General features: G+C 31.6%; 1 protein-coding gene, 1 long non-coding RNA gene and 1 other non-coding gene across 3 annotated transcripts in view; 1 reads left to right on the top strand and 2 right to left on the bottom strand.

The window, feature by feature from the left end:
- The window catches only part of LOC149477868 (uncharacterized), a 395,772-nt gene that overhangs the window by 94,264 nt on the left and 277,001 nt on the right, over positions 1-24,507 (bottom strand). The gene's annotated exons all lie outside the window — the stretch shown is intronic.
- Positions 3,498-3,570, bottom strand: TRNAV-CAC (transfer RNA valine (anticodon CAC)). The gene has a single exon. It is a non-coding gene; the product is annotated as a tRNA-Val (tRNA).
- The window catches only part of LOC149477874 (uncharacterized), a 52,007-nt gene continuing 40,855 nt past the window's right edge, over positions 13,356-24,507 (top strand). Inside the window, exon 1 of the mRNA XM_089709806.1 lies at positions 13,356-13,487. The gene's annotated coding sequence lies outside the window, so the exon portion shown is untranslated. The remainder of the gene's footprint in view (positions 13,488-24,507) is intronic.

Raw genomic sequence — 24,507 nt, 5'->3', positions numbered from 1 at the left:
AAATAGAGCAAAATACTATTTTGGGTTCTGGTACTGTTTTTTTACATAGGTATATTTTATAGATTTTTAATTATAATTATATAGGAAAAGCACTGGCAATCGACTAATGTTAGCGACATGCAATTTTATTTTAGAACAAGTACCTACAAGAGAAGATATATACAGAGAGAATTTTATTACGTCGTCAGTTATATGAAGAATAATTTCTGTGAAATAAAATAAAATCTGTGATAAAAAGCGACAGTCTCAGCAAAAGCCGATCAGCAATACTCATGCCAGCGCTGATTTTCATTACTAACCATATTTTTCTCAGTACACAATTGTAACAATGGATTACAAGGTAAATAAAACTAATATTCGAAGTAGACTTAATACCTATTTGAGCTTCGCAAATCGGAAAACTTCCGCGGATTCATTTAAAATTCAATATCAAACATTTATTTACTCAAGTGAGTCTTATTTTAGAAGCTTCGTCACATATTGATTTATTTATAAGCCTTACGGTACGTATTTTCTAGGGAACGGTTAATATAATAAAATTGTAGGAAATAAAGAAATATTGATTTTACAAACAAGTAGTAACAAACGATGAAAATAAATAAAGATACTACAAAAAGTGTGGCGAAGCCTTCTCTAGCAAAGAATCAACTTAATTAGAACAATGTATATACTTACATTTAACTTGAGCATAAATACAAGAATTTCTTTGCACAAACTCAATAAATAAAGAAACTGAAAAATGTGAATGAAGGAAGCGCGAATGAAGAGCTTCTACTATATTCTATGATTGTCTGTGGAAAGTGCATACATAAAACCAAGACACAAAACACTAGTTAAGGGGTTACCTGGCAATTTCGACTATGTTCAACCTCTATAAAGTCTGGTACAACATAAAGCACAATACCGAAAAAAATATATAAAATAGGATGGTCTTTGATCTTTAATTGCTCGCGAGGAATTTTTTCCAAAGTTAATAGATTTCTAGAAAAAAAATGTGCCGTGGTCATCGATTTTTCCGCAAATACTCTATAAACTTCGTAACCTGCTGACTTAGAGCTCTGAAAATTTTATGTTTAATAAATTATCAGTTACACAACAGTCCCTGACGAGGATTTTTTGTTTCACTGATTGGTATCTTTTTAAATACAAAATGCGAGGAAAAAAGAAGGTGCAGCGGGAGAGGTTTGAGATCCGTCAAGTATGGTCAAGGTTATTAGCGCATGTATAAGCCTTAATACGAGTAGGAGGGTAGTTAGATAATATAAATACCTTCCGTTGTAGGCCCAGCTCGTAGTATTGGTTTGTGCTGAACATTTGATACTCCTGGAAATTTAAACAGCAATTTTTTAAACAAATATTTTATTAATTCTTATCCTAACTAATATTATAAATACGATTGTGTTTATTTGTCTTTCTTTCCCTTCGTAATGGAGCGATAATGTTTGTCTAGTAGGTAGTTAGAAGGATTATAATTATAAGGCTACTTTTTAGAGCGATGAAAAATCTCATTCTCAAGCAAGTAGGTATACGTGGGCGAAAAGCTAACAGTGTTCTGATAAACAACCTCATATTGTATTTAGTAATACAAACACGATTCCAATTATAATATTTACTTTATACACTTGACAATTTTACAAACATATCAAATTAATAATTAAGTAGTGTGAATACATTTACATAGTAATGTTAACAATTAACACACACATACACTCACACGCACACACTTGCACGTATATTTCTTAACTGAGTTTTATAAAAAAAAAAACAAAAATTATTTCATCATTATTTGTTACATAGGTATTACTATTAGGTACCTAATAATATAAAAAGCAACATTTTGAAAGACTTACCTCTCGGATTTACTGTAAAAAGATTAAATTTTAGTTACATTTTAATAACGAACAAAGATTCACTTTATACATTACAAAAACTTTTACAATATATTTCCTCAAAAATAATATTTATCCAAGGAATGATATAGAGCAATTAAGTTTGACCCACCATGAATTGCTCTATATAATTACTTCATGTTCTTATGAAATATGTAGACAAAGTAAGAGGAATTTAATTTAACCTTGGCCTATACTTCCTTGAAGATATAGAAAATTCTTGCTACAATATGAAGCAAAAAGACAAATTAATTTTGTTTCCTAAGCATGAAGCAAATAGTAAAGGAACACTAGGATTAATTTTGTATATAAAAATAATAAAGGGTATATTTTCACCCGACCTTAAAAAGAGGAGGTTTTCAAATCGATTGTATTTTTTTATTGTAATACCTCGGAACTGTCGACAGGGTGAACCGATTTTGATGAATGAATTAATATATTTATAACAATTATTTCTTTCTTATGTAGTTACTATAAATTTTAAATAACTGCTATTTATAAATAACACTTGCCTTTTACGTGTAGTAATATGCTGGAATTTCTTTCTAAATCTGTAAAATTTTAAATGAAAAATATAACAAGGATATTCTTTTCAAATTCGAATACATTTATATAATCGCAATAGTTACAAGTTTCCTAAAAATACATAATTTTAAGTATATTTACTAATATCATTTTGTTATATGGTATTTTTTCATCCATGTTTAAATTTAAAATCATTACCTTCAACATATTTTTGTATGTATGGCTTCGCGTCCTTATAACCATATTTCTTGACAACTTCTTCCACATATTCCCGAAGATTCGTTAGCCAAGAAGGTTCCACATCGATGCCTTTTGTTATTTTATCTATAATAAAAAAAATGTTTTGTTTTATAATACTGTTATACGTATCTTCTCTAATATATATATATATATATATATATATATATATATATATATATATATATATATATATATATATATATATATAAATTATGTATATATATATATAAAATTATATATTATATAAATCTCGTGTCACAATGTTTGTCCTCAATGGACTCCTAAACCACTTAACCGATTATAATAAAATTTGCACACCATGTGCAGTTCGATCCAACTTGAGAAATAGGATAGTTTAAACATGTAGGTACCACGGGCGAAGCCGGGGCGGACCGCTAGTATAATATAAGCGCTAATAAAAAAAGAGCGTGTGTGACGAGCACACGTGTCAGAAGTGAAACTTTTTTGGCAAGATTCATGGATAGCAAAATAGTCTCCTTACTTCGTGACGTAACGGTATTGCCTTGACGCGACTTTGAAACTTTATACTCAACGCGCGTAAAGAAGTTTCACTTCAAAATGCGAAAGTACGTTTGTTTGTCTCTCTTTCACGTCGCAATGGACTAATGGAGCAATTTTATTATATGATATTATCGCACATGCATTCGTTTTATCACGGTCAAAAATCTCACCCCCAGGGAAATGTACTTTGAAAGCTAGCAGTTAAAGATAATCTTTAATTCATACAAAACACTGTATATTATGTTGAAATAGATTAAATTGCAACCATAAAAAGCAGATACCCTTGAAATAGATTAACTGCAAAAAATAATTAAAAAATATTGTTTCCGCCCGGGATCGAACCGGGGACCTTGTGCGTGTGAAGCACACGTGATAACCGCTACACTACGGAAACTTATGACTGAGTCGGAAAATATGAATAATAATATATTCTATTGATATTAAATTTTAAACCTTTTTAACAGAAAAATTTCCACACTGAAAAAAATATTAATACGTTTTTTGTAGATAATTTTATCTGATATTTTTCCTACAAAGATTACAGTTTCCCTGAAAATCGCGAAAAACTATTTTTTTTACCTTTGACCTTGAATAAATTAATTTGTTCCATGCATTGCAATGATTGGTAATTTCTAAATGTTATGATTGTTTTTTGAACAACTTTACTGAATTTCAGCTTGTTGGGAATTAATGTATCACGGGATGTTTAGATTGACCGGATTACAAACCAAACATCATTAAAATCTGTTCAGTCGTTATTGTAAGCAGTGTAACTAACACGATTTTTCTTATCTATAACTTAAGTTCAAAGACTGAAAAGGCTCATTATTTTTGTCAATTTTTTGACGAGCGAAAAAGAAGCTCACAACCATCTCACAACGCGTCGTGGTCACAGACTAGAAATTCGTGTTATGGTGAAAACACTCACGACGTCATGTGACATAGAAAGACCACATAGCAAAAGTCGTGTCGTGGCCGATATAAATGCTTTTGTAAGTAAAAAGATGTAACACAACAACAACGATCTTCAAAACGGCACATTCATGACACGGATTCGATTATCGTCAAAAAAGTGACAAAAGAAAATTCCGGCTAACTAGCCACATTTTGACGCTCGCAGGAAAAGCCTTTCAACAACGTACGTAACTAATTTATCTTCATCTTTGTACATTACGATTGACATACCTACTATTGCACCGCGATGCGTTGTGTCAATGAAAAGCCATGACATATTACATAATTAACAGATAACCATAACATGCTTTTATTACTTAACACAATTTATGCGTATATATTAGACTAGCAAACCCGGCGAACTCCGTTTCGCCACCAGAGACACCTTTTCTTTGCTATAAACCTCACGGAGCCCGAGACCTTTCCAACGAATGCAAAACCGTGGAAATCGGTTCGTGCGTTCTGGAGTTATAGGCGTTAGGAAGGAAAACCCGACTTATTTTTATATAGTAGATAAGAATTTTACCTGATTCGTTATTTGCTTTCTCTTCATCCCGTAAGATTGGTTTGCCTTCCTCCGTTAAACCTGTTTTGATAAAAAATTGCTTATATTTTTTACAAAAAAAATAAAACGTCGGTTTCTTGTTTCTTTCGCGTAATCACAATAATATTCCAAAAACCTCTCATGTTTATAAAATGTTAAACAATAATTATTTTGCTTAAATAGATTCATTATTTTTATTAAAATGTAAATTAGTATTTACAATAAAACTTACTTGATGGATGACTGTATTCACAAATACTTAATGAGGGTAGCCGGAAAATCTAACACAGAATAAAAAATATATTATCGGTGGAGACGAATATTGCTAGTTATGTAATAACATACAAAATATAATATGACCTCAATATAATATTTTTTAATAATGAACTGACAGGCAACAACAATCCTTGAAAAAATGTGCTTATTGGGATTTGACAAGATTACTAAAATAGTAATTCTATTAGTAATTGGGTATGTAATAATTCTAACACAAAATTTTCGACAAAACTAAAATACACTTACCAAAACTGAAACAAAAAACACACAAAACATATTTTCATTTAGTTCTTATCATGACAACGTTGCATGTCAAGTTTATGGCGGATTTTCAATTATTTTCCCATTAAAATTATAAAGAACTAAAAAAGTTATGGAGTAATGAATTATTTTCCTTTTGTTATATGAAATACTTTTACAAATCTACCATTTTCCAATTTAAAATAATTTATGAATAAAATATGAAAAATCGTACTAAAATTATTTTTATTTCATACTAGCGACCCGCCCGGCTTCGCACGGGTGCAATGGCGGCCGGCCGGTGCCGCCGCAAATGCTACGTCCCGCAATTTTTAAATCTGTAATATCTTCGAAAATATTCACTTAAAGCATACAGTGTAAGGGGCCATATAGATCTATATTAAATGAACAATGTATTCAAGGTATTTAATTGGTTAAGGATTAATGCTGTATTGGTTAAAATCCCTTCGAAAATTAACCATTATTTGTCGTAAAAATTAATGACAAAAAAAGGTTATTGTGGGTTATCCATAAGAGATAGACATATACCATCACTTTGGACTTTTCTGTAGACCTTTTCAATGTGTACAATACTTAGTACATTATTTTGATAAAACTCGTTGGGATCAGCCTGCGTTTGCAATGTAAGCGGAAAAAATGTAATTATTTACGACATCACATTAGAAACCTCAAAAATAACAGTACTTCTCCATTATTTAATGGATGTTATTATACATATAAACCTTCCTCTTGAATCACTCTATCTATTAAAAAAAAAGACGGGTTGCACTCCGGGAGTGCCGGCAGAAGTGAAAACTTCATTATTAACGTTGAGCATGTTTGATATCCATCCGTCTTACGCTTTTTTGATCAGGTCACGTGTCCTGACGCGAGTTTAAGATTTTATACCCATTATAGAAAAAGTGCTCAACGCCGCTAAAGAAGTTTTCACTTCAAAAACGGCATCAAAATCCGTTGCGTAGTTTCAAAGATTTTTAAGCGTACAAAGGGACATAGGGACATAGGGAAATAGGGACAGAGAAAGCGACTTTGTTTTATACTATGTAGTGATTAGCTATTCTTGTAATAAGAACTATTACGTTTTTAAACTTGTTATATACACTATACTAGCTGTGATACTAGCTTGATACTATGAAATAATTCAAAATTAAAAAAACAAACCTACGAAACTACATTTCGTTTTCGATTTATAATTTAGATACGACATCTCTACTCTCCATTAAAATGCAGTTAACGGCCGTAAAACCATTCATTCTTGTTAGTTGTTTGTTACCTTCAGGTAATAAAAGTTTCGCGATTCAGCGCCAAGTTCTGGATAGAATTTATAGAAAACCTATTTTGAAATTATAACGGTGAAAATATTTCTCTTTCAGTATCACAAATACAATCTTCCTATTAAGATGAGTCATAAGAATGTCTCTTTGACATTTAAAACTAGCTTATCAGCCTGTGTTATCAGCCGTGGCTTCGCCCGCGTATTATCTACATATTATAGTCCGTGGCCTGTGTACTGTGTAGTCAAAGGAAAGTGCCGGCTGAACCGATTTTGACGGTACTTTCACTGACAGACATTACGAAGTAAAAAAAAGACAAACAAACACAATATATTAGCTAATGATTCTTTGAAGAAAGTGTGGCATCTAGTTTTTTTTTAATTAGAGCGAATAAACAAGCTAATAGATCGTCTGATGGTCACCACAACCCAACATTCACAAAGCTAATCTATGTGAAGGTGTTGTAAGACATTTATCTTCTTACTAGCTTTCCGCCTGCGGCTTCGCCCGCGTTTTCAAAGAAAATCCCGCATAGTTCCCGTTCCCCAGGGGTTTCCGGGATAAACCTATCCTATGTATTATTCTAAGTTACCCTCTATATGTGTGAAAGAAAGAAAGAAAGAAAATACATTTATTTGTACCGAATTACCGATGCACATTAATACATAAAAAATAAATAAAATTAACTTATAACTAGTTACAACGGCACAAAATGGATAATATCCACTCAGTGCTTTGAGAATCTAAGGACATATACGACACTTAGATTCTCCACTGATTTTCAGTGGACACCACATTGACACCATGTGAGCGCATTGTAATCGGTTTTGTAGTATTTGCGTGAAAGAGTAACAAACACACACATACACATCCTCACATTAGTATGATAGTGAAGTTCATATTTTGGTTCACAGGTGACAGGCAATAGGTAAAATCATTTAAAACACATAAGTCTATATGGCTATTAGTAAAGGCTTATGCTAAATTTACGACCAACCTATAAACACGCAAGCCAATAAACATCGAAGTTAATAATCCATAAGCTATCAATAATGGCTTAACATATTGCTTGGTTTACCTAGGGACTTCATAGTAACAACCACATCCTTCTAATATTATAAACTAGCGACCCGCCCCGGCTTCGCACGGGTGCAATGCTTATACTAAATACACTTGTATACAATATAGTTGTATATAAAAACATAGCGGCCCGCTCCGGCTTCGCACGGGTAAGTATATAAAATAGATAGCCGGGCGGCCGGCCGGAACCGCTGCAAACGCTACGTTCCGCAATTTTTAAATCTGTAATATCTTCGAAAATATTCACTTAAATCATACGGTGTAAAGGGCCATATAGATCTATATTAAATGAACAATGTATTCAAGGTATTTAATTGGTTAAGGATTAATGCTGTATTGGTTAAAATCGCATCGAAAATTAACCATTATTTGTCGTAAAAAGTAAATGACAAAAAAAAGTTATTGTGGGTTATCCATAAGAGATAGACATATACCATCGCGGACTTTTCTGTAGACCTTTTCAATGTGTATAATACTTAGTACATTATTTTGATAAAACTCGTAGGGTTCAGCCTGCGTTTGCAATGTAAGCGGAATAAATGTAATTTTTTACGACATCACATTAGAAACCTCAAAAATAACAGTACTTCTCCACTACTTAATGGCACTTATTATACATATAAACCTTCCTCTTGAATCACTCTATCTATTAAAAAAAACCGCATCAAAATCCGTTGCGTAGTTTCAAAGATTTAAGCGTACAAAGGGACATAGGGACATAGGGACATAGGGACAGGGAAAGCGACTTTGTTTTATACTATGTAGCAGTATATTATTATTAGTCTGTGTATGTAGTGATACTATACTATGTAGTGATGATGCGGAAGTTTGTGAGGATGTGTGTGTGTGTGTTTGTTACTATTTTACGCAAATACTACTAAACCGATTATAATGAAATTTAGCACACATATAGAGGGTAACTTGGATTAACACATAGGAGGTTTTATCCCGGAAATCCCACGAGAACAGGAACTATACGGGTTTTCGGGAAAGCTAATAATAATAAAAATATTTGTAAAAGCTTAGGTAATTTTTTCGGGTTACAACAACAAATATGACGGTAATTTAATTGTTAAGTCAAATCCAATGAAAAACAAGTTTTTGTTTGTTACGATATAACTAAAAAACTACTAGTGAACTGGTAAAAAAAATTCAATACGCGCTTCGTCAGCTTCTCCACATCCGTAATATTACTCAATAATTAATTATTAATATTACAATTATTAAATGATTTAATTGTTGTACTTGTAATGTCACAAACACAAACACAAACACCGAACACCGAACACCGAACACCGAACACCGAACACCGAACACCGAACACCGAACACCGAACACCGAACACCGAACATAAAGCCTATGGGTGATTAAAACATATTAATCAATGTTTTAAACATGAATAAAACACAGTAAAAGTACAAAGAAAAAACATTGAATTAAACATAAAACGTTAAACAAAACCAAAAAAACAAAAAAAACATGTTTTTTCTCATAATTTACTGTTTTTTTTGCAACCCTGTGTAATAGTAATATGGTAATAATAATATTGTATCGTGGTTTCAGGTGTATGTGGTCTAATTACTAGTGAACTTTGAAACATGATTTACGCATATTAGGTTATGTACCTATTCCTAACATTAATCAATCAAATACCTAATATATTTAATAACGTATTATCAATAGGTACGTAGTATAAAAAGTTGCTGATGCTGTCTGCCCGTCCCTATGTATGCTAAAATCTTTAAAACTACGAAACGGATTCTGATGAGGGGTTTTTTTAAAAGAGAGTGATTCAAGAAGAAGGTTTTTAGAATATAAACTAGTACCTTTCTAATTATATAAACGCAAAGACCGTGTGTGCCGAGCACACATGTCAGAAATGAAACTTCTTTGGCAAGATTCAAACATACCAAAATCGCCGCCTTACTCTATGACGTGACGTGAATTGCCTTGAAATTTTACCCGCAATACACCTAAATAGTCCGGGATACATCGCCCATTTTTGCAAGTGATTACTATCAAGCTAATTTTTCGTGAGTAGCTTTATTTTGATGAGATGCCCAATAATTTCATGTACTAAACTCTCGATTGTGGTAGCTACCAGAGGAAACAAGGATAAAATATTTTGATTTGATGGTTCTCAAATATTAATTACTAACTGAATGTTTTTTTTGTTCAATCTAAAGATAATTATCTAAATTATTCGAAAAAATATTTGTCCTACAAAATCTATGGTTTGATCAAAGAGTCCCCCTTTCCAATGTGTATCGATAACGAAGTCATCATAAATGATTACTAACCAGCAGATTTTTTTTATTTTCACTTATTTAATACTCATATAATTCAACAGACATATTGTCCTACAAATTGCGTAATAAATATTTGAGAACCGTCAAATCAAAATTTTTTATCCTTGTTACCACAATCGAGAGTTTCGTACATGAAATTATTGGGCATCTCATCAAAATAAAGCTACTCACGAAAAATTAGCTTGATAGTAATCACTTGCAAAAATGGGCGATGTATCCCGGACTAAAAGAAGTTTCACTTCAAAAGACAAAGTAATACTTGCCGAATCAAAAAAAAAAGGCTTGTAATCCTCCAATAGCTTGACAGTGTAAATAATGATATTGGACATAAAATAACCCTATTTTTCCATACTCCTAAAGTATAGTAACTATTATATTATCTATACCAAATATATAGTGGATAGGCTAATGTTTGTTGTTGGCTATTATTTCCCGCTACATCAATCCAGATCACGTAGTAACCTTTGAAAGGGTCTTTAGTATACTGTTTGATTTATCTGAGTTGAATTGATGATATTGTTTTACTGTGGCTTCTAGCTGACCGCTTTATTAGTACCTACTCGTTCAATTCGTGGAGACAAACCTTTAAAATTAAGACCTGTAACTTGTCTGTAAGAAAATTTTAATTTTACAATAAGAGGCTACTTCACTTTTAATACTAATTGTATCGATATCTATACAACTATTATAAAGCTGAACAGTTTGTTTGTTTGAACGCGCTTATCTCAGGAACTACTGGTCTGATTTGAAAAATTCTTGCTGTTAGATAGCTCATTTATCGAGGAAGGTTATAGGCTATATAATATCATCACCCTAAGACCAACAGGAGCAGAGCAATGCGGGTGAAACCGCGGGGCACAGCTAGTCTAGAATATTCTGCAGACTCACAACATGAAATTAAATATTCCCCAATTATTATAGACTTTTATGTTTTAAAAAGTACCTATGTTTTAAACTTTTAAGGCGTTACCCGGCAATTTCGACTATGTTCAACCTCTATAAAGTCTGGTACAACATAAAGCACAATACCGGAAAAAATATATAAAATAGGATGGTCTTTGATCTTTAATTGCTCGCGAGGAATTTTTTCCAAAGTTAATAGATTTCTAGAAAAAAAATGTGCCGTGGTCATCGATTTTTCCGCAAATACTCTATAAACTTCGTAACCTGCTGACTTAGAGCTCTGAAAATTTTATGTTTAATAAATTATCAGTTACACAACAGTCCCTGACGAGGATTTTTTGTTTCACTGATTGGTATCTTTTTAAATACAAAATGCGAGGAAAAAAGAAGGTGCAGCGGGAGAGGTTTGAGATCCGTCTAGTATGGTCAAGGTTATTAGCGCATGTATAAGCCTTAACACACAGCGCTATCGCAAATTTCGGTGTACGTAGAGTCTCTTTACCTTTTCAGTGAAAGACTTAAAATAAACGAGAAATTTTGCGTTTATTTCTATGAACTCAAAGAAAATTCGAGTAGGTATACCTGTATACAGTACATTACCTATTTTGTGAAATATTCTTATTCTCCTTTGTCTCTCTTCAATAAAGAAGAAGAACTCAATTAAATTAATTATTAATGATAGACTGCAGACTTCGAGAAGAATTATACGAACTACTTACTTGTAAACGAAAAAATAATAATATTACTATCCTAAATTGTTCCTAAATAACCAAGTTAACCACTATCAATGAACTAAAATGGTTTAAAACAAGTAAATCCGTATCAAGAAACTAGTTAAGGCTAAGCTCTAAGCCAGGTATTAATTAAACGTTGTACGTAATCCTTATTTAGATACAGCGGTAATTAGTTTAGGTATCTAATATTAAAATAATAATTACAACTGATCCTCTACGTTGTGTTTATTGATACTAGCGGTCCGCCCCGGCTTCGCCCGTGGTACATATTTACGTTTTCCGGGATATAATATAGCCTATACGGATTCGGAAGAATCCCTCTAAGTTATGGTAAAATACATTTTGAAATCGGTCCAGTAGTTTTTGAGCCTATTCAATACAAACATACAAAAATACAAAGGTTTCCTCTTTATAATAGATATTAATATAGACTGAAACTAGCTAAGCAAGCAAATTATTTTATTTAATGAAATTTTGTTAATGTTACATTGTTTACTACATTTATCTACACATTAAAAATTTATATTTCAATGATTTATTACATACTACTAAATATCATATTTTACTAAATCTAATATTTTATAGGAACCCATACTTTTATTAGATACTAGCGGTCCGCCCCGGCTTCGCCCGTGGTACATGTTTACGTTTTCTCTACATTAGAACCATCCTCGTACTTCAAGGAATATAATAAAAAAAGAATTATCGAAATCGGTTCAGCCGTTCTCGAGTTATGCGCTTACCAACACATTTTGCGATTCATTTTTATATATAAGATAAATTATAAATTTGTTTTTGCCTGTAAAAAAAGATATTACATTACAGAATTATTGATAAAATACCTTCCGGATAATAAAAAGAGAATTTATTGTATTCGTGCATTTACTTTTATTAAAAAAAAATGAATGAAGTGCAACAACAAAGCAGTTTTAATATTAATAAAATGTAATATTTTTGAATCAACTAATAAATTACATTATACAAAATATAAAGTCAACAAAGGAAGTTCTAAATAGGAACTGAAATTCTTTTCACAATGATATACTTTATATTATCCTCGTACTTCAAGGAATATTATAAAAAAAGAAATATCGAAATCGGTCCACCCGTTTACGCGTGATACCGTGACCAAGGGAAATAGGGATTCATTATTATATGTATATATGTATTATATGGCTTCGCCCGCTTTGTCTGAAACCTAATAAATTATATACTTAAACCTTCCTCTTGAATCACTCTATCTATTAAAAAAAAAGACGGGTTGCACTCCGGGAGTGCCGGCAGAAGTGACAACTTGATTATTAACGTTCAGCATGTTTGATATTTTGGAATGGTATTACGCTTTTTCGATGTCCTGACGCGTCCTGCTCAACGCCGCTAAATATATGTATAACTGGACCCTTAAAGACATGTGTGGACGGAAATTCGATACTGAATACCCACTCAGTTAAGGGTCTGTAATAGTATTATGTATCGAATAGCTGACCCAATGATAAAATGACCCGACTTCGTAGCGTTTATTCAAGTTCTAGGAATGTCTTTTTTTTACTTGGCGGTACCTTATAAAATAATTGTTAACAATTTTTATATTATATACTCTACTATATTCATTAAAGCATTTTGCAGTAAATTTGAAGTAAATCCATGCAGTGTTTTTTGTAGCCCGGACATACCTACATAATTTCTAAAAACTATATGTATTTGTAACAATGTACAGTATTGACTACGATTTTATTCTAAGTAAAGATATTAATTTGCAAATGAATGATTGGCATGATGCAGAGGCCAAGATATATTGGTACATGGTTTATCCACTGTGGTCGTTTCAGTAAGCCTTCAGTGGTGTTGAGACCGTCGTCGTGAACGGACGTGTGTAAGTTATACGGGATTTCATATCGTGTTTTGCGCAACTTTAAAAGTTCGAAAGTTGGTTTTTGGGTGTGTGCTTTGTTGTACGTTAGCCGACGTTATTATTGGTAAGCTGTTTATGGCATCTTTTTGATTCACTTTTAAGCTTTTTAATATTATGTACAGGATGTTTTCTTTTAAAAAAATAATTTCAAGTACGAGATAATTATTGCCACATGCTATGTTTTTTTCCCCTATTTATAATTATTATAATTATATAGTAAAAACGCATATAGATTACGTGATAGGAATGCACTAGTAAAGATTGCGGATATGAATAATTAAAATATTATATGAAACAGCTAATAAATTATTGAAGTATAGAAAAACAAATATATAAACTAGAAAAATATACGAGATTTTATCTAAATACTAGAATTATATTATAGTTTATCCCTAAATAATATGTATATAGGTCGGGTTTTACTATTATACCTACCTATACCGATTAGACTAGCTCTATGTGCCTGGATTGTCGGAAAATAAATTTTATTACTTAATTTTATTATATTTGGCGAAAAGCTAAATAATTTATTTGATACTATAAATGATTTAATTATACTTATTTGCTTTTTTCCAGTGTAGTTAATATTAAATTAAATTACTATCTATATGTACTATTTAATTAAGTACCTACCTATTCATTACTTACCGCCTCCTTGGTACAGTGGTTGACGCGTGAGCGTAGCTCCGAGGGGCCTGGGTTCGATTCCCGGTGGAGACGAAGAAAAAAAAATGTCTCGGTCTGGCAGGGCACAGAAGGCTGATCACCTACTTGTCCCTAAAGAAAATCGATCATTGAAACAGATGTGTAATACATCTGCCCCTTACCCCACTAGGGGACATGGGACTTCACTTATTCATTAATTAGGGGGCGTCCATAAATTACGTGAGTTGTTTTAGGGGGGGAGGGGGTCGAGTAAAATCTCATCTAACCTTACGTTGGGGAGAGGGGGGGTGTCGGCAAATATCACGCAATTTTTTTTTAAATTGAAACAAAACAAATTATACTCTTTTGGTACATTTAATCCAAATAACATGCTTAATAATAAGATTTTAACACTTATTATAACTTTCAGCAATATTAATTATGTACTATTTTGAACTAGTCGTAAACAAAAGCACGAAGCAATTTTTTTTTCTTTTTACAATGACCATAAGAAACCCACATTTTGAAAAATCTCACGTGAGATGGGGGGATGGGGGAGGGGGTTCAATAAAATCTCATGATATCTCACCAGAGGGGGAGGGAGGGTCAAAAAATGGACAAAAACACCTCACGTAATTTATGGACGCTCCCTTATTCAAATCTATTATTTTAATTTTAAAATATTCCAGGTTTCTAAATAGTGGAAAGTTAATATTTCCTAGTAGGTAGATACTAGTTGGATAAAATATTAAACATCAAGTTATAATTAAAAAAAAATACTGTAAAGTTTGACAAATAATGTTAATATGTTCAAATTAAGCTTATTGGATTTTTGAGATATAACAATTTAATTATAAACGTAATCTAAAGATTCAACGCAATTCAAAATGCGCAATGTTTTTTGAATTTCATCTAGAGCTTTGATTTAAGGTTTTTAAATTTATAAATTAAATACTTAAACGGATTCCAACATTTTCCTAAAAACCACAGGAAAATGAAATGATGAATATATGTACGAAATATGTACGAAACATTACCAAATTTTATAATAATATATGTATCTCGGAAAACTCGGTTTTGTAAGTAACTTGACTAACCTCATCTAAGCTATTTTACCTTTTACCGACATTGGATAACCACATAAACAAAATGTGTAGACGTACACAATATATTTTACAAGAATAAAGTTGTCTTGTTTGCTTGAAAATTTAATCAACGTTCGTTCTTACATTTCTGATTTTAAAGTTTGAAAAGAGAAATTTGTATTGTTTTAATATCTTAATACTATTATAAAGGCGAAAGTTTGTAAGGATTTATGGATGTATAAATGTATGGATGTATGGATGTATGGATGTATGGATGTTTGTTACTCTTTCACGTAAAAACTACTGAACCGATTACAATGAAATTTAGCACACATATAGAGGGTAACTTGGATTAACACATAGGATAGGTTTTATCCCGGAATTCCCACGGGAACGGGAACTATGCGGGTTTTCCTTTGAAAACGCGGGCGAAGCCGCGGGCGGAAATCTAGTTGATTATAAAACGTACGTATAAACTTTATTATAACAATAAAATGTAGATTTTACTAATATGAATAAGCCACGAATTACATTACTACAAAATTATCTTTTGGCATAACAAACAGTTTGAGGTATCATTTTATTTTTTTTAAATTGTAATAATATATTTAAAGTTTAAACAAACATTAGCATTAAATTTTTTATATGTAAAAAATAATCAAGGTGTATATTACAAAAATAATTTTAAGCAAGCAAATAAATTTAACCCACTTACAATATAATATTATTTACGTCCCTTATCTACCATTCAATAAATTAACTCATTATCTATGTATAAATTATTTTATTGATTGGCAGATCGACTTAAACTTTATCAAATTCGACACAGGGCACCGTGTCAGAGACATTTGGTCATTTTATTCAAGCTACATTAATCTTCACAATGTTTGCCGTCATTACGGCGATTATGAATAAACATCTACAATGACGGCCGATCATACCCATTGGCCCTCTACACTATAATGGCCTCTACTCGCCCAACACTGCCCATTGTGGAAACAGTCCATAAAATATCTCGTCATCATAAATCGAAGGTTATCTAACAGATTGTGTGGAAACTGGAGATTACGGGATAATGATCGGTTATTTTGGGGACAAATTGGAAGAATGTATTTTTAACTGTTGGTTCAGTTAGATATTTGTGTGCAAAATAAAATTCAAAACATTTATCAATAAGTATTTTTGTGAATAGAAGCAGTCGTATCTATTCATATAGAGCTGAAAAGTTGGTTTGTTTGGATGAATGCACTAATCACGGGGACAGGGTTAGAAAATTATTTCAGTATATTTATCGTGGAAGGCTAAAGAACATCGGCTGAATATAGACGCGGAGCAATGCGGGTAAAACCGTGAGTCACAGCTAGTTTTATAAAAAAAATAATTTCGCATGGCGCTATAGAGATTAGAGACGTACCTAGTCATTAATTTTAGTAAAAATTCCAAGTATTGACTATATTTTCGTAGCATTAACAAGCTCTATAATATTATTATATTATCTGTGGCACTGCGTTACAGAATTATTATGTATTCATTGTTCGTACTCTAAAGGGATAGTAAAAGCACATACTAATAATAATATACTACGTATACAAGTAAAAGGTTAATTTGATAAAATACCATTTAAAATTGTTCAGCCTAAAATTGTTAATTTAATTTAATTTTAAGTTACTTTTTGTATTTCTCCTCGCGCTTTTATATCCAATGCTCTTTGATGTTAGATAAATACGCAATATTTATTTTTACGTCTTAGAATTCCTGAGTTGGATATTTACATACGTTTCCCTGTTATATAAAATATAATTTCGTTTTTCAGGTCAGCTTTTCATCTTACTAATTAAAATATATCGGTTTAGCGCTTTCGGTGTAGAATTAGATACTTTAAACGAACAGCTAATTTAAAACAGCATTATATGTATTTTGAAATATTTTCTATTTTTTCTTGGAGAAGCTAGTTATGAGTAAAAAATTATTAATATCTATAAATATTAAGTACTTACTATAGCAATGTGCCTTATTCAAAGAATTTTAGTTCCCTAACTTTAAAATTTTGTGATAGGTAGGTAACTTAATTGTTATTTTAGTTTATAAAACATTAAAAAATTTGACGACTGAGTTTAACTTTCCTACCATTCTAATACCTATAAGAAACTAAAAAATTTGAAGATGTTCGTTTCTCTTTCGAGTTCAATTAACAAGCCAATTTGGCAGAAATTTATATACAAACTGTTGAGTTCGTGGTATATCGTCTCAGTAGAATATAATATGATAAACTTTAATATTGTCATTGTAATCTCTAGCCTCTCTAGTTAGAAAACTATTTTTGAACATAAAAATCAAATTATACAATGGCTACGTTACGGCGTGACAGAAAGAACACCGTTTCACATATTTTATAATACTAATGATTACAGTTTTACACCACAGAAAAAAAGGAAGTGCCGTGTTCCTACCGTGTGCTGAATGGGATAAATTAAATCTACATCATTTTCTCTGTTCTTGTGAGACTCCTTTGGAAATCGACTTCCCCATAATTATATCAAGAAACAAACAGATATAAATCATGCATAGTTTAATTAACAAAGTATTCAAGATGTCTTGAAATTTGGCTCAAGATTGCAAAAGATCTGGGGCAGACAAAATGCAGGGCGCTCACAAGTGAATATTTTATGGCCAAAGGCGTTGCCGTGGGCACATTTGGGTCAATAAGGTTTTAGGACCATTTTCTTTATTAAAAATATATATTTAGTACCTTTTTTTAAGAGAAACTTCTTGAAGTAAAATTTCAAGGTCGCGTCATGGCAATACCGTCACGTCATGGATTTTGGTATCTTTGAAACTTGCGAGAGAAGTTTCACTTCACACGACACATGTATTTGGCACCCACGCTCTTTTTTTTAATTGTAAACTGTCACTCACTTATTCTGAGCTTTACTAGGATAGTCCATGGGGTTGCATTTTTTACTTTTTTACATTTGTACTCACTTCAGAGCGCTGTAAAACCTTAGTTATTGACGTAATTAAAAAATGTTGTACATAATTAACAAAGTAACATGATAATGATAAAAATGTTGTACATAGTTAACATAAAAGTTGTTCCTCGAAAAACAATCTACAAAAATGGTCTGATATCATTTCTTCGTAAATTGATAAAAAAAGTTTAATTGAAAAATATAAATAGCTATAATTTCTGAACATTTTCGCTTATAATTTTTTTATTTATAGTTCTACGACGAAAAGTTACTGCACCAAACTTGTAGAGAATTTAATTTGCAACAAATAATGTAAATGATATTTTTTATCAGATAAATAGTTTAAGAGATATATCGTAAAAACCATTTCAACCGCTATTTTCAAGATGGCGGCCGTGGGACAAGGGTGGCGACCCTACAAACTTGGTTTTAACTTCACACTGACCCCCCCTACATATCAAAAAAATAAAATTGCGTCCTCTATAAAACGCAAGGTAAGGCCTAAAAAATGTAACATTTCAATGAACTAGGAGTCGTATGTTTCAAAGCGCAAAATTATTTAATTAGTTCAGTCCAATTCCAATACCTATGGTAAGTTATAGATTAAAAAAGAAATTTTCATTTTTAAAACATAATATTAATGCTATTGCCAAAGCAGCCATTGCAGGCAAAACAGCAACAATTTCAATAAAATAAAAGGTAGCATGTCTTTTTGTTAAGCAAACGATAAAACTTCCATTCATATTTGTCTTCATATCTATATACCTCTACTACTAACTAATAAACAAACAAACATGTCACATTTAATGCATGTTTCCATAAAGATAATGCATTGCATATTTAAATCCAAAAGTTTTACATCAATTTTGATGCTTTCCTTCCATCGATTTACATTTTCCATATTCGCTAGTGCAATTTAACAAAACACTGCATACAGTTTTACACACACATTTGTATGATTATGTTGTATTAGAAATTATCAATTGAAATAACCATTGAATGATCTTCATTTATGATTTACCCTAGCTATTTCTATCGATAGATTTGTTTCTATTTCAAAAAACACTAATATTAACACAGACTAATAATAATATACACAGACTAATAATAATATACTACGTATACAAATATTAATAAGCGAATTCGATGGAGAATATATTGTATCCAAGCTTCGCCAAGATAAGAATTGAGAATAATTAAATGTAAAAAATTATTTTAAAGTTATTATATACAACTAGCGGTCCGCCCCGGCTTCGCCCGTGGTACATATGAAAAATAGATGTTGGCCGATTCTCAGACTTACCCGATATGCACAGAAAATTTCATGAGAATCGGTCCACCCGTTTCGGAGGAGTATGCAGACTAACATTGTGACACGAGAATTTTATATATAAGATAAGATAAGATTTAAAATTTCCATTATGTTCTGTTGTGCTTTTAGTAGCAGAGTCAGAACTTTTGCAAGGCTATGTCTACTGTTATAAACGTGTTAATCTTGATAATATCGCCTCTCAGTGCTCTCTTAAATTATTATTACTCCGTCATTACGATTAAGTCCCAGCAGGAAGCAAATTGGATGCTCGTAGTTGCTCATAGTTCACATGTGCCTTGTTTAGTATCCCTAGACTCTAACTATTCTGCCAATCAGCTAGAATTGTCTTGTGATGAGCCGAGATACTGGTTCACTGCGTTGCTCATCCATACTTTAATATTATAAATGCGAAAGTAACTCTGTCTGTCTGTCTGTCTGTTACTCAATCACGCCTTAACTACTGAACCAATTTACATGAAATTTGGTATAGAGATATTTTGATACCCGAGAAAGGACATAGGATAGGTTTTATCCCGGAAATCCTACGGGAACGGGTTTTTCTTTGAAAACGCGGGCGAAGCCGCGGGCGGAAAGCTAGTGTAATATAATATGGAAATTCCCATGGGATCGAGTTGTTTCACAGTGGTAAGAAGGTTATTCTCTAGCCTCCTAACTATCTCCAAAAACAAATCGCTCCGTTGCAACGTAAAAGAAAGACAATCGAACACAAATAAATGCATTGACATGCAGCTGCTATGCAGATGATTTTATCGAATTCATTACAATGAAATATCACTAATAATATTAAGAGAACAAAATTGAATAGATTGTAGGTTTTTTGTAGGCCTGTAGAAACCATTCTCTAAAAACTCAAAGAATGTGTAATTACAATAAATTCTCCAATTAATGAACTAATTTTCATACTTAACATTCTTCTATTCAAAAGTTAAATTAACTTATAATTACTTTATTGAGGAAATTCAATTCTATTGTTTATGTAATAGGTAAAGTCAGATAATATAATCTGTATCATGCGACTGGCAGCGCTCCAGCGGATTCATTGATTAATAATACTTTGTATTGGTTTAATTTATTTGTTTTGACATTATTGAAATTATTTAAGGGGTGACATTGTTTAACTGCAGATATTTTGTATTTGCTGTTACATATAAGTAAGGATACTTGTATCTTGTATCGTTTTCAAAGATACGCATACTTCCTGTTCCCGTGGGATTTCCGGGATAAAACCTATCCTATGTGTTAATCCAAGTTACCCTTTATATGTGTGCAAAATTTTATCGTAATCTGTTCAGTAGTATTTGCGTGAAAGAGTAACAAACATATCTACACATATATCCATCGTCACACGTGTCTTATATCATACAGACTAATTATTATGACAATAATATAACATTTTTCTTTAAACATCTAACTTCGTAACGCGTTGAAATCTAATATTACAAAACAATGTGACATGAAAAACGTAACTGAATTCTGTTGACAGAAATTGTAGCAAAAATAACGTATAATACTAAAAGTCAAGTATATTTCGATTAACATCTAAACTAAATGAGAATGTGTGGTTATACTACATTCGCAAGTGTCACCACACGTCAAGTAAGCTTCGCAGACGCAATATTGAAACTTAGCGTGACTTTAGCTGACATTTAGAATTATACATTGTTCTCTGTTACGGTTTTTTCATATTGTATGTAATCGCGAGGGTGTTACTGAGCCATATATTGCTTAATAAGTGTCACGTCGGCTGTGGGCTTTGAAGTGCAATGTTAATATAACAGAAGCTTACTTGTAATTTATTTAATACTAGATTTCCGCCCGCGGCTTCGCCCGCGTTTTCAAAGGAAAACCCGCATAGTTCCCGTTCCCGTGGGATTTCCGGGATAAAACCTATCCTATGTGTTAATCCAAGTTACACTCTATATGTGTGCTAAATTTCATTGTAATTGGTTCAGTAGTTTTTACGTGAAAGAGTAACAAACATCCATACATCCATACATCCATACATCCATACATCTATACATCCTTACAAACTTTCGCCTTTATAATAGTATTAAGATAAAAATTGTATTTGCAATTGTTGTAGACTTTATAAATATATTTTAATGAAATTTGTGAGTTGACAATAATTATATCACGATTAACAGCTAAGCTTTCTCTTATTTGCTTGTAGAAATTGAACAACTGTAGGTATGTGGCCGATAAGTAGGTACTTTAAAAAGACAGGAAACTTTACGGTTGCAATAAATTAATTATTTATATCTACACCATAAAATACTTCTAACATTTAAATTAACTAACAGGAATCATAAAAAATAACATTATAATTAAAATGATTCTTTTGGGTACGATAAACTTTTGAAAAGTAGTTAAATTTTTGGTCCTAATTTATACTTCAAATGACCTTTATATCTTCCCGTGGAGACCAATAATTATTTGATTACGCTTCCATATTTCAACGAAAATAGCTATAAAAATCTTGCTATAAAATGGCAATAAAAATAAACTTTTAACAACTTTTTATAACAAACTTTTCGTAACATTACGATAAGTTCTTAAGTTTTAAAAATTACTTGAGTCTGTTGTCGTTTTAACAAATGATTACCTTGACTTTGATAATGATTTATAACTTTTATAAATTTTATTAACACAGATAAGACATTTTTAGTTTTATAATCATTTTATTTTATCTTTGTAACGGCGTAGCAAGAAATCTTACCAGACTATAATTACTAGAGAAGGCAAACATCGTACAACTTCTATCCTATTCATGACTTTCAATCACATTCATATAATATGAGCTTGTATTTAAGTTTACGATACTTAGTAATTAGTACTCACATAATTTTAGAAGCCTAAAGAAGACCTAAAGAAAAATAGTTTGTCCGTACATATAGTACAGTCCGAAAACAGAATACTGTCTTTAATCCAGTTCCATCGATCGTCGATACCACTGCATTCACATTGTCAAACCGTAGAAAATAGAATAAAACTGCTCGTACCAAAAAACGCTTTCTCACACTGGATTCAGAACGACTCCACAATTTACTCCGTATAAAGCAAATACGATTTGAAACAAAATAGAAAATTCGGGAAAGAACCGTGTATACTGCAAGCTATTTTAAACCTTAGCTCGTTAGAATATGTACGGTTTTCCTTAATTTTTGAGACAGAGGATTACCTGGAGTAAATAACCATTGCAGCATTGAAACCATCACGGTGTTGTTAATGTGAAATGTTTTTGCTTTCGTGTTGTATTTGCGTTTAGAACATTTTAATTATTGTTAGTATAAAGAACTTGTTTTTGCTCCTAAATGCAGGTGCAGTTTATATTATATCACTTAAGGAATTAACCGTAATATATCACTTTTTGAGAATGGCATCCCTCAGTTTTAATAATGTAAGATACCGTTATATTTTCAAATCCTAATCTAAATTGTAGTTTTAAAACCGCTGTCGTATCATCATTGATATTAATTATTATGACTAATAATAAGAAGAGCGACTATTAATTGGCGCCACAATTTCATACGTAGAATAAGTACTAGGTAGTTATTGTTCCACCTACATGACGTAAGTTTTTGAATTGAAGATTTGAGAGCAACGTTCTTTTATCTTTATCTGTTTTGTTGTGATTGTTATTTACACTTCCAATTTAATAATTTTATACAACCAATGGTTTTAATGTATAGTTAGTTCTTTATTGATTAACTCAAACTAGTAAACCGATTTTGTATATTTCCACTAGGGACTACCTTTTTTCCTGATTGACAAAGCATATTATTATTGCTCGCTGGTCATTTTAAAATGTGGTATATCCCACGTTTTATTTTAGAATAATTAGATGGCTATACTAGATCTTCAACAACTAGAAAAATATAAAAAAAAAACAACAGATACTTAAAACTCCCAAAACATGTTACCAAGACATTCTAGGTTAATCGATCCTTATTTTAAATTGAACTTTGCAGCTAAATATTTGCTACATCGACTTAATCCTGCTAGTTAGATGCTCCCATTTATTGTTAAGAGCTTTTTGAAATGGAGCCAAATCGTGTCGAAAACACCTTACATAACCAGCTGGATCGGGAATTTTATAATGGTCAGTTATGTGATCGTTTGTGATGAATATTGCTTGTACTTGTGGCTTTTAACCACAGAGAAAGGGTCAATTCATTGTTGAAATGAACACTGTTTTTAAATACGTACTATAGGGAAACGCTTGACCACGATCTTGCCTGGTGATAAGGAAAGATTTTATTTTTTTATTTATTGCACGCCTCATAAGCGAAGCGTTGAGGTGGGTACTACTGTCACTTCGCGCAAAACATCTGATTTTTCAAACTTAAAATGTCTTTATGTATCATACATTGCACTTGTAAGATAATACATACACACACATATTAAGAAAAAACACTATTTTTAACGTTCATAATATTTTTGATGTCATTTTTGTTATTTAAACTAGTTAAAAAACAGTTTAAAAAAGTTCTGTCTTGGACGTCCGTGTGTCTGTATGTGCGGATCCTTTTTCTTGTTAACACGATAGCGACCGAAATACTTTACTAATCGAGTCTTTTTTTTTCTCTTACGCTTGAGTATGCTCAGGAATAGAACCCTTTCATTTTTCAGGGTCTGATTCGATGTGGTTTAATTGTTATTAAATAAACAAAAATAATAATTAATAAATAATTATTAAAAAAAATTATGAGGCGTGCACTTTTGGATTTTCCAAATTATTTATTTATTTATTTGTCAGATGTGGTCTAAGATGCGAGATTTCCTAGAAGTGCCCGCTTCTCTTGAAGACACAAAGATTTTATATATCTCGTTATTCTTCTTACTATGGTCACAAAATAATAACTACACTATGTAGTGACTATGCTATGGTTTATTGTATTATATAATCTGTGCTATGATTATATCGTTATGTTCTGTTTGCTGAGATGGTTCTGAACTATGTTAAAGTACTACGTATACATACTTGCAACTAATGAAGTAGGCATTTGAATAATATTGTCATTGATAATAATTAATTTACTTACGTATTATCGT

The sequence above is a fragment of the Colias philodice genome, chromosome 23, assembly GCF_061535455.1.
Source record: "Colias philodice isolate Cphi_HAF_F1 chromosome 23, ilColPhil1 Martin Lab GWU primary, whole genome shotgun sequence".
NCBI lineage: Eukaryota > Metazoa > Arthropoda > Insecta > Lepidoptera > Pieridae > Colias > Colias philodice.
The sequence above is the reverse complement of the archived record's forward strand: the minus strand, read 5'-3'. Positions and strand labels throughout refer to the sequence as shown.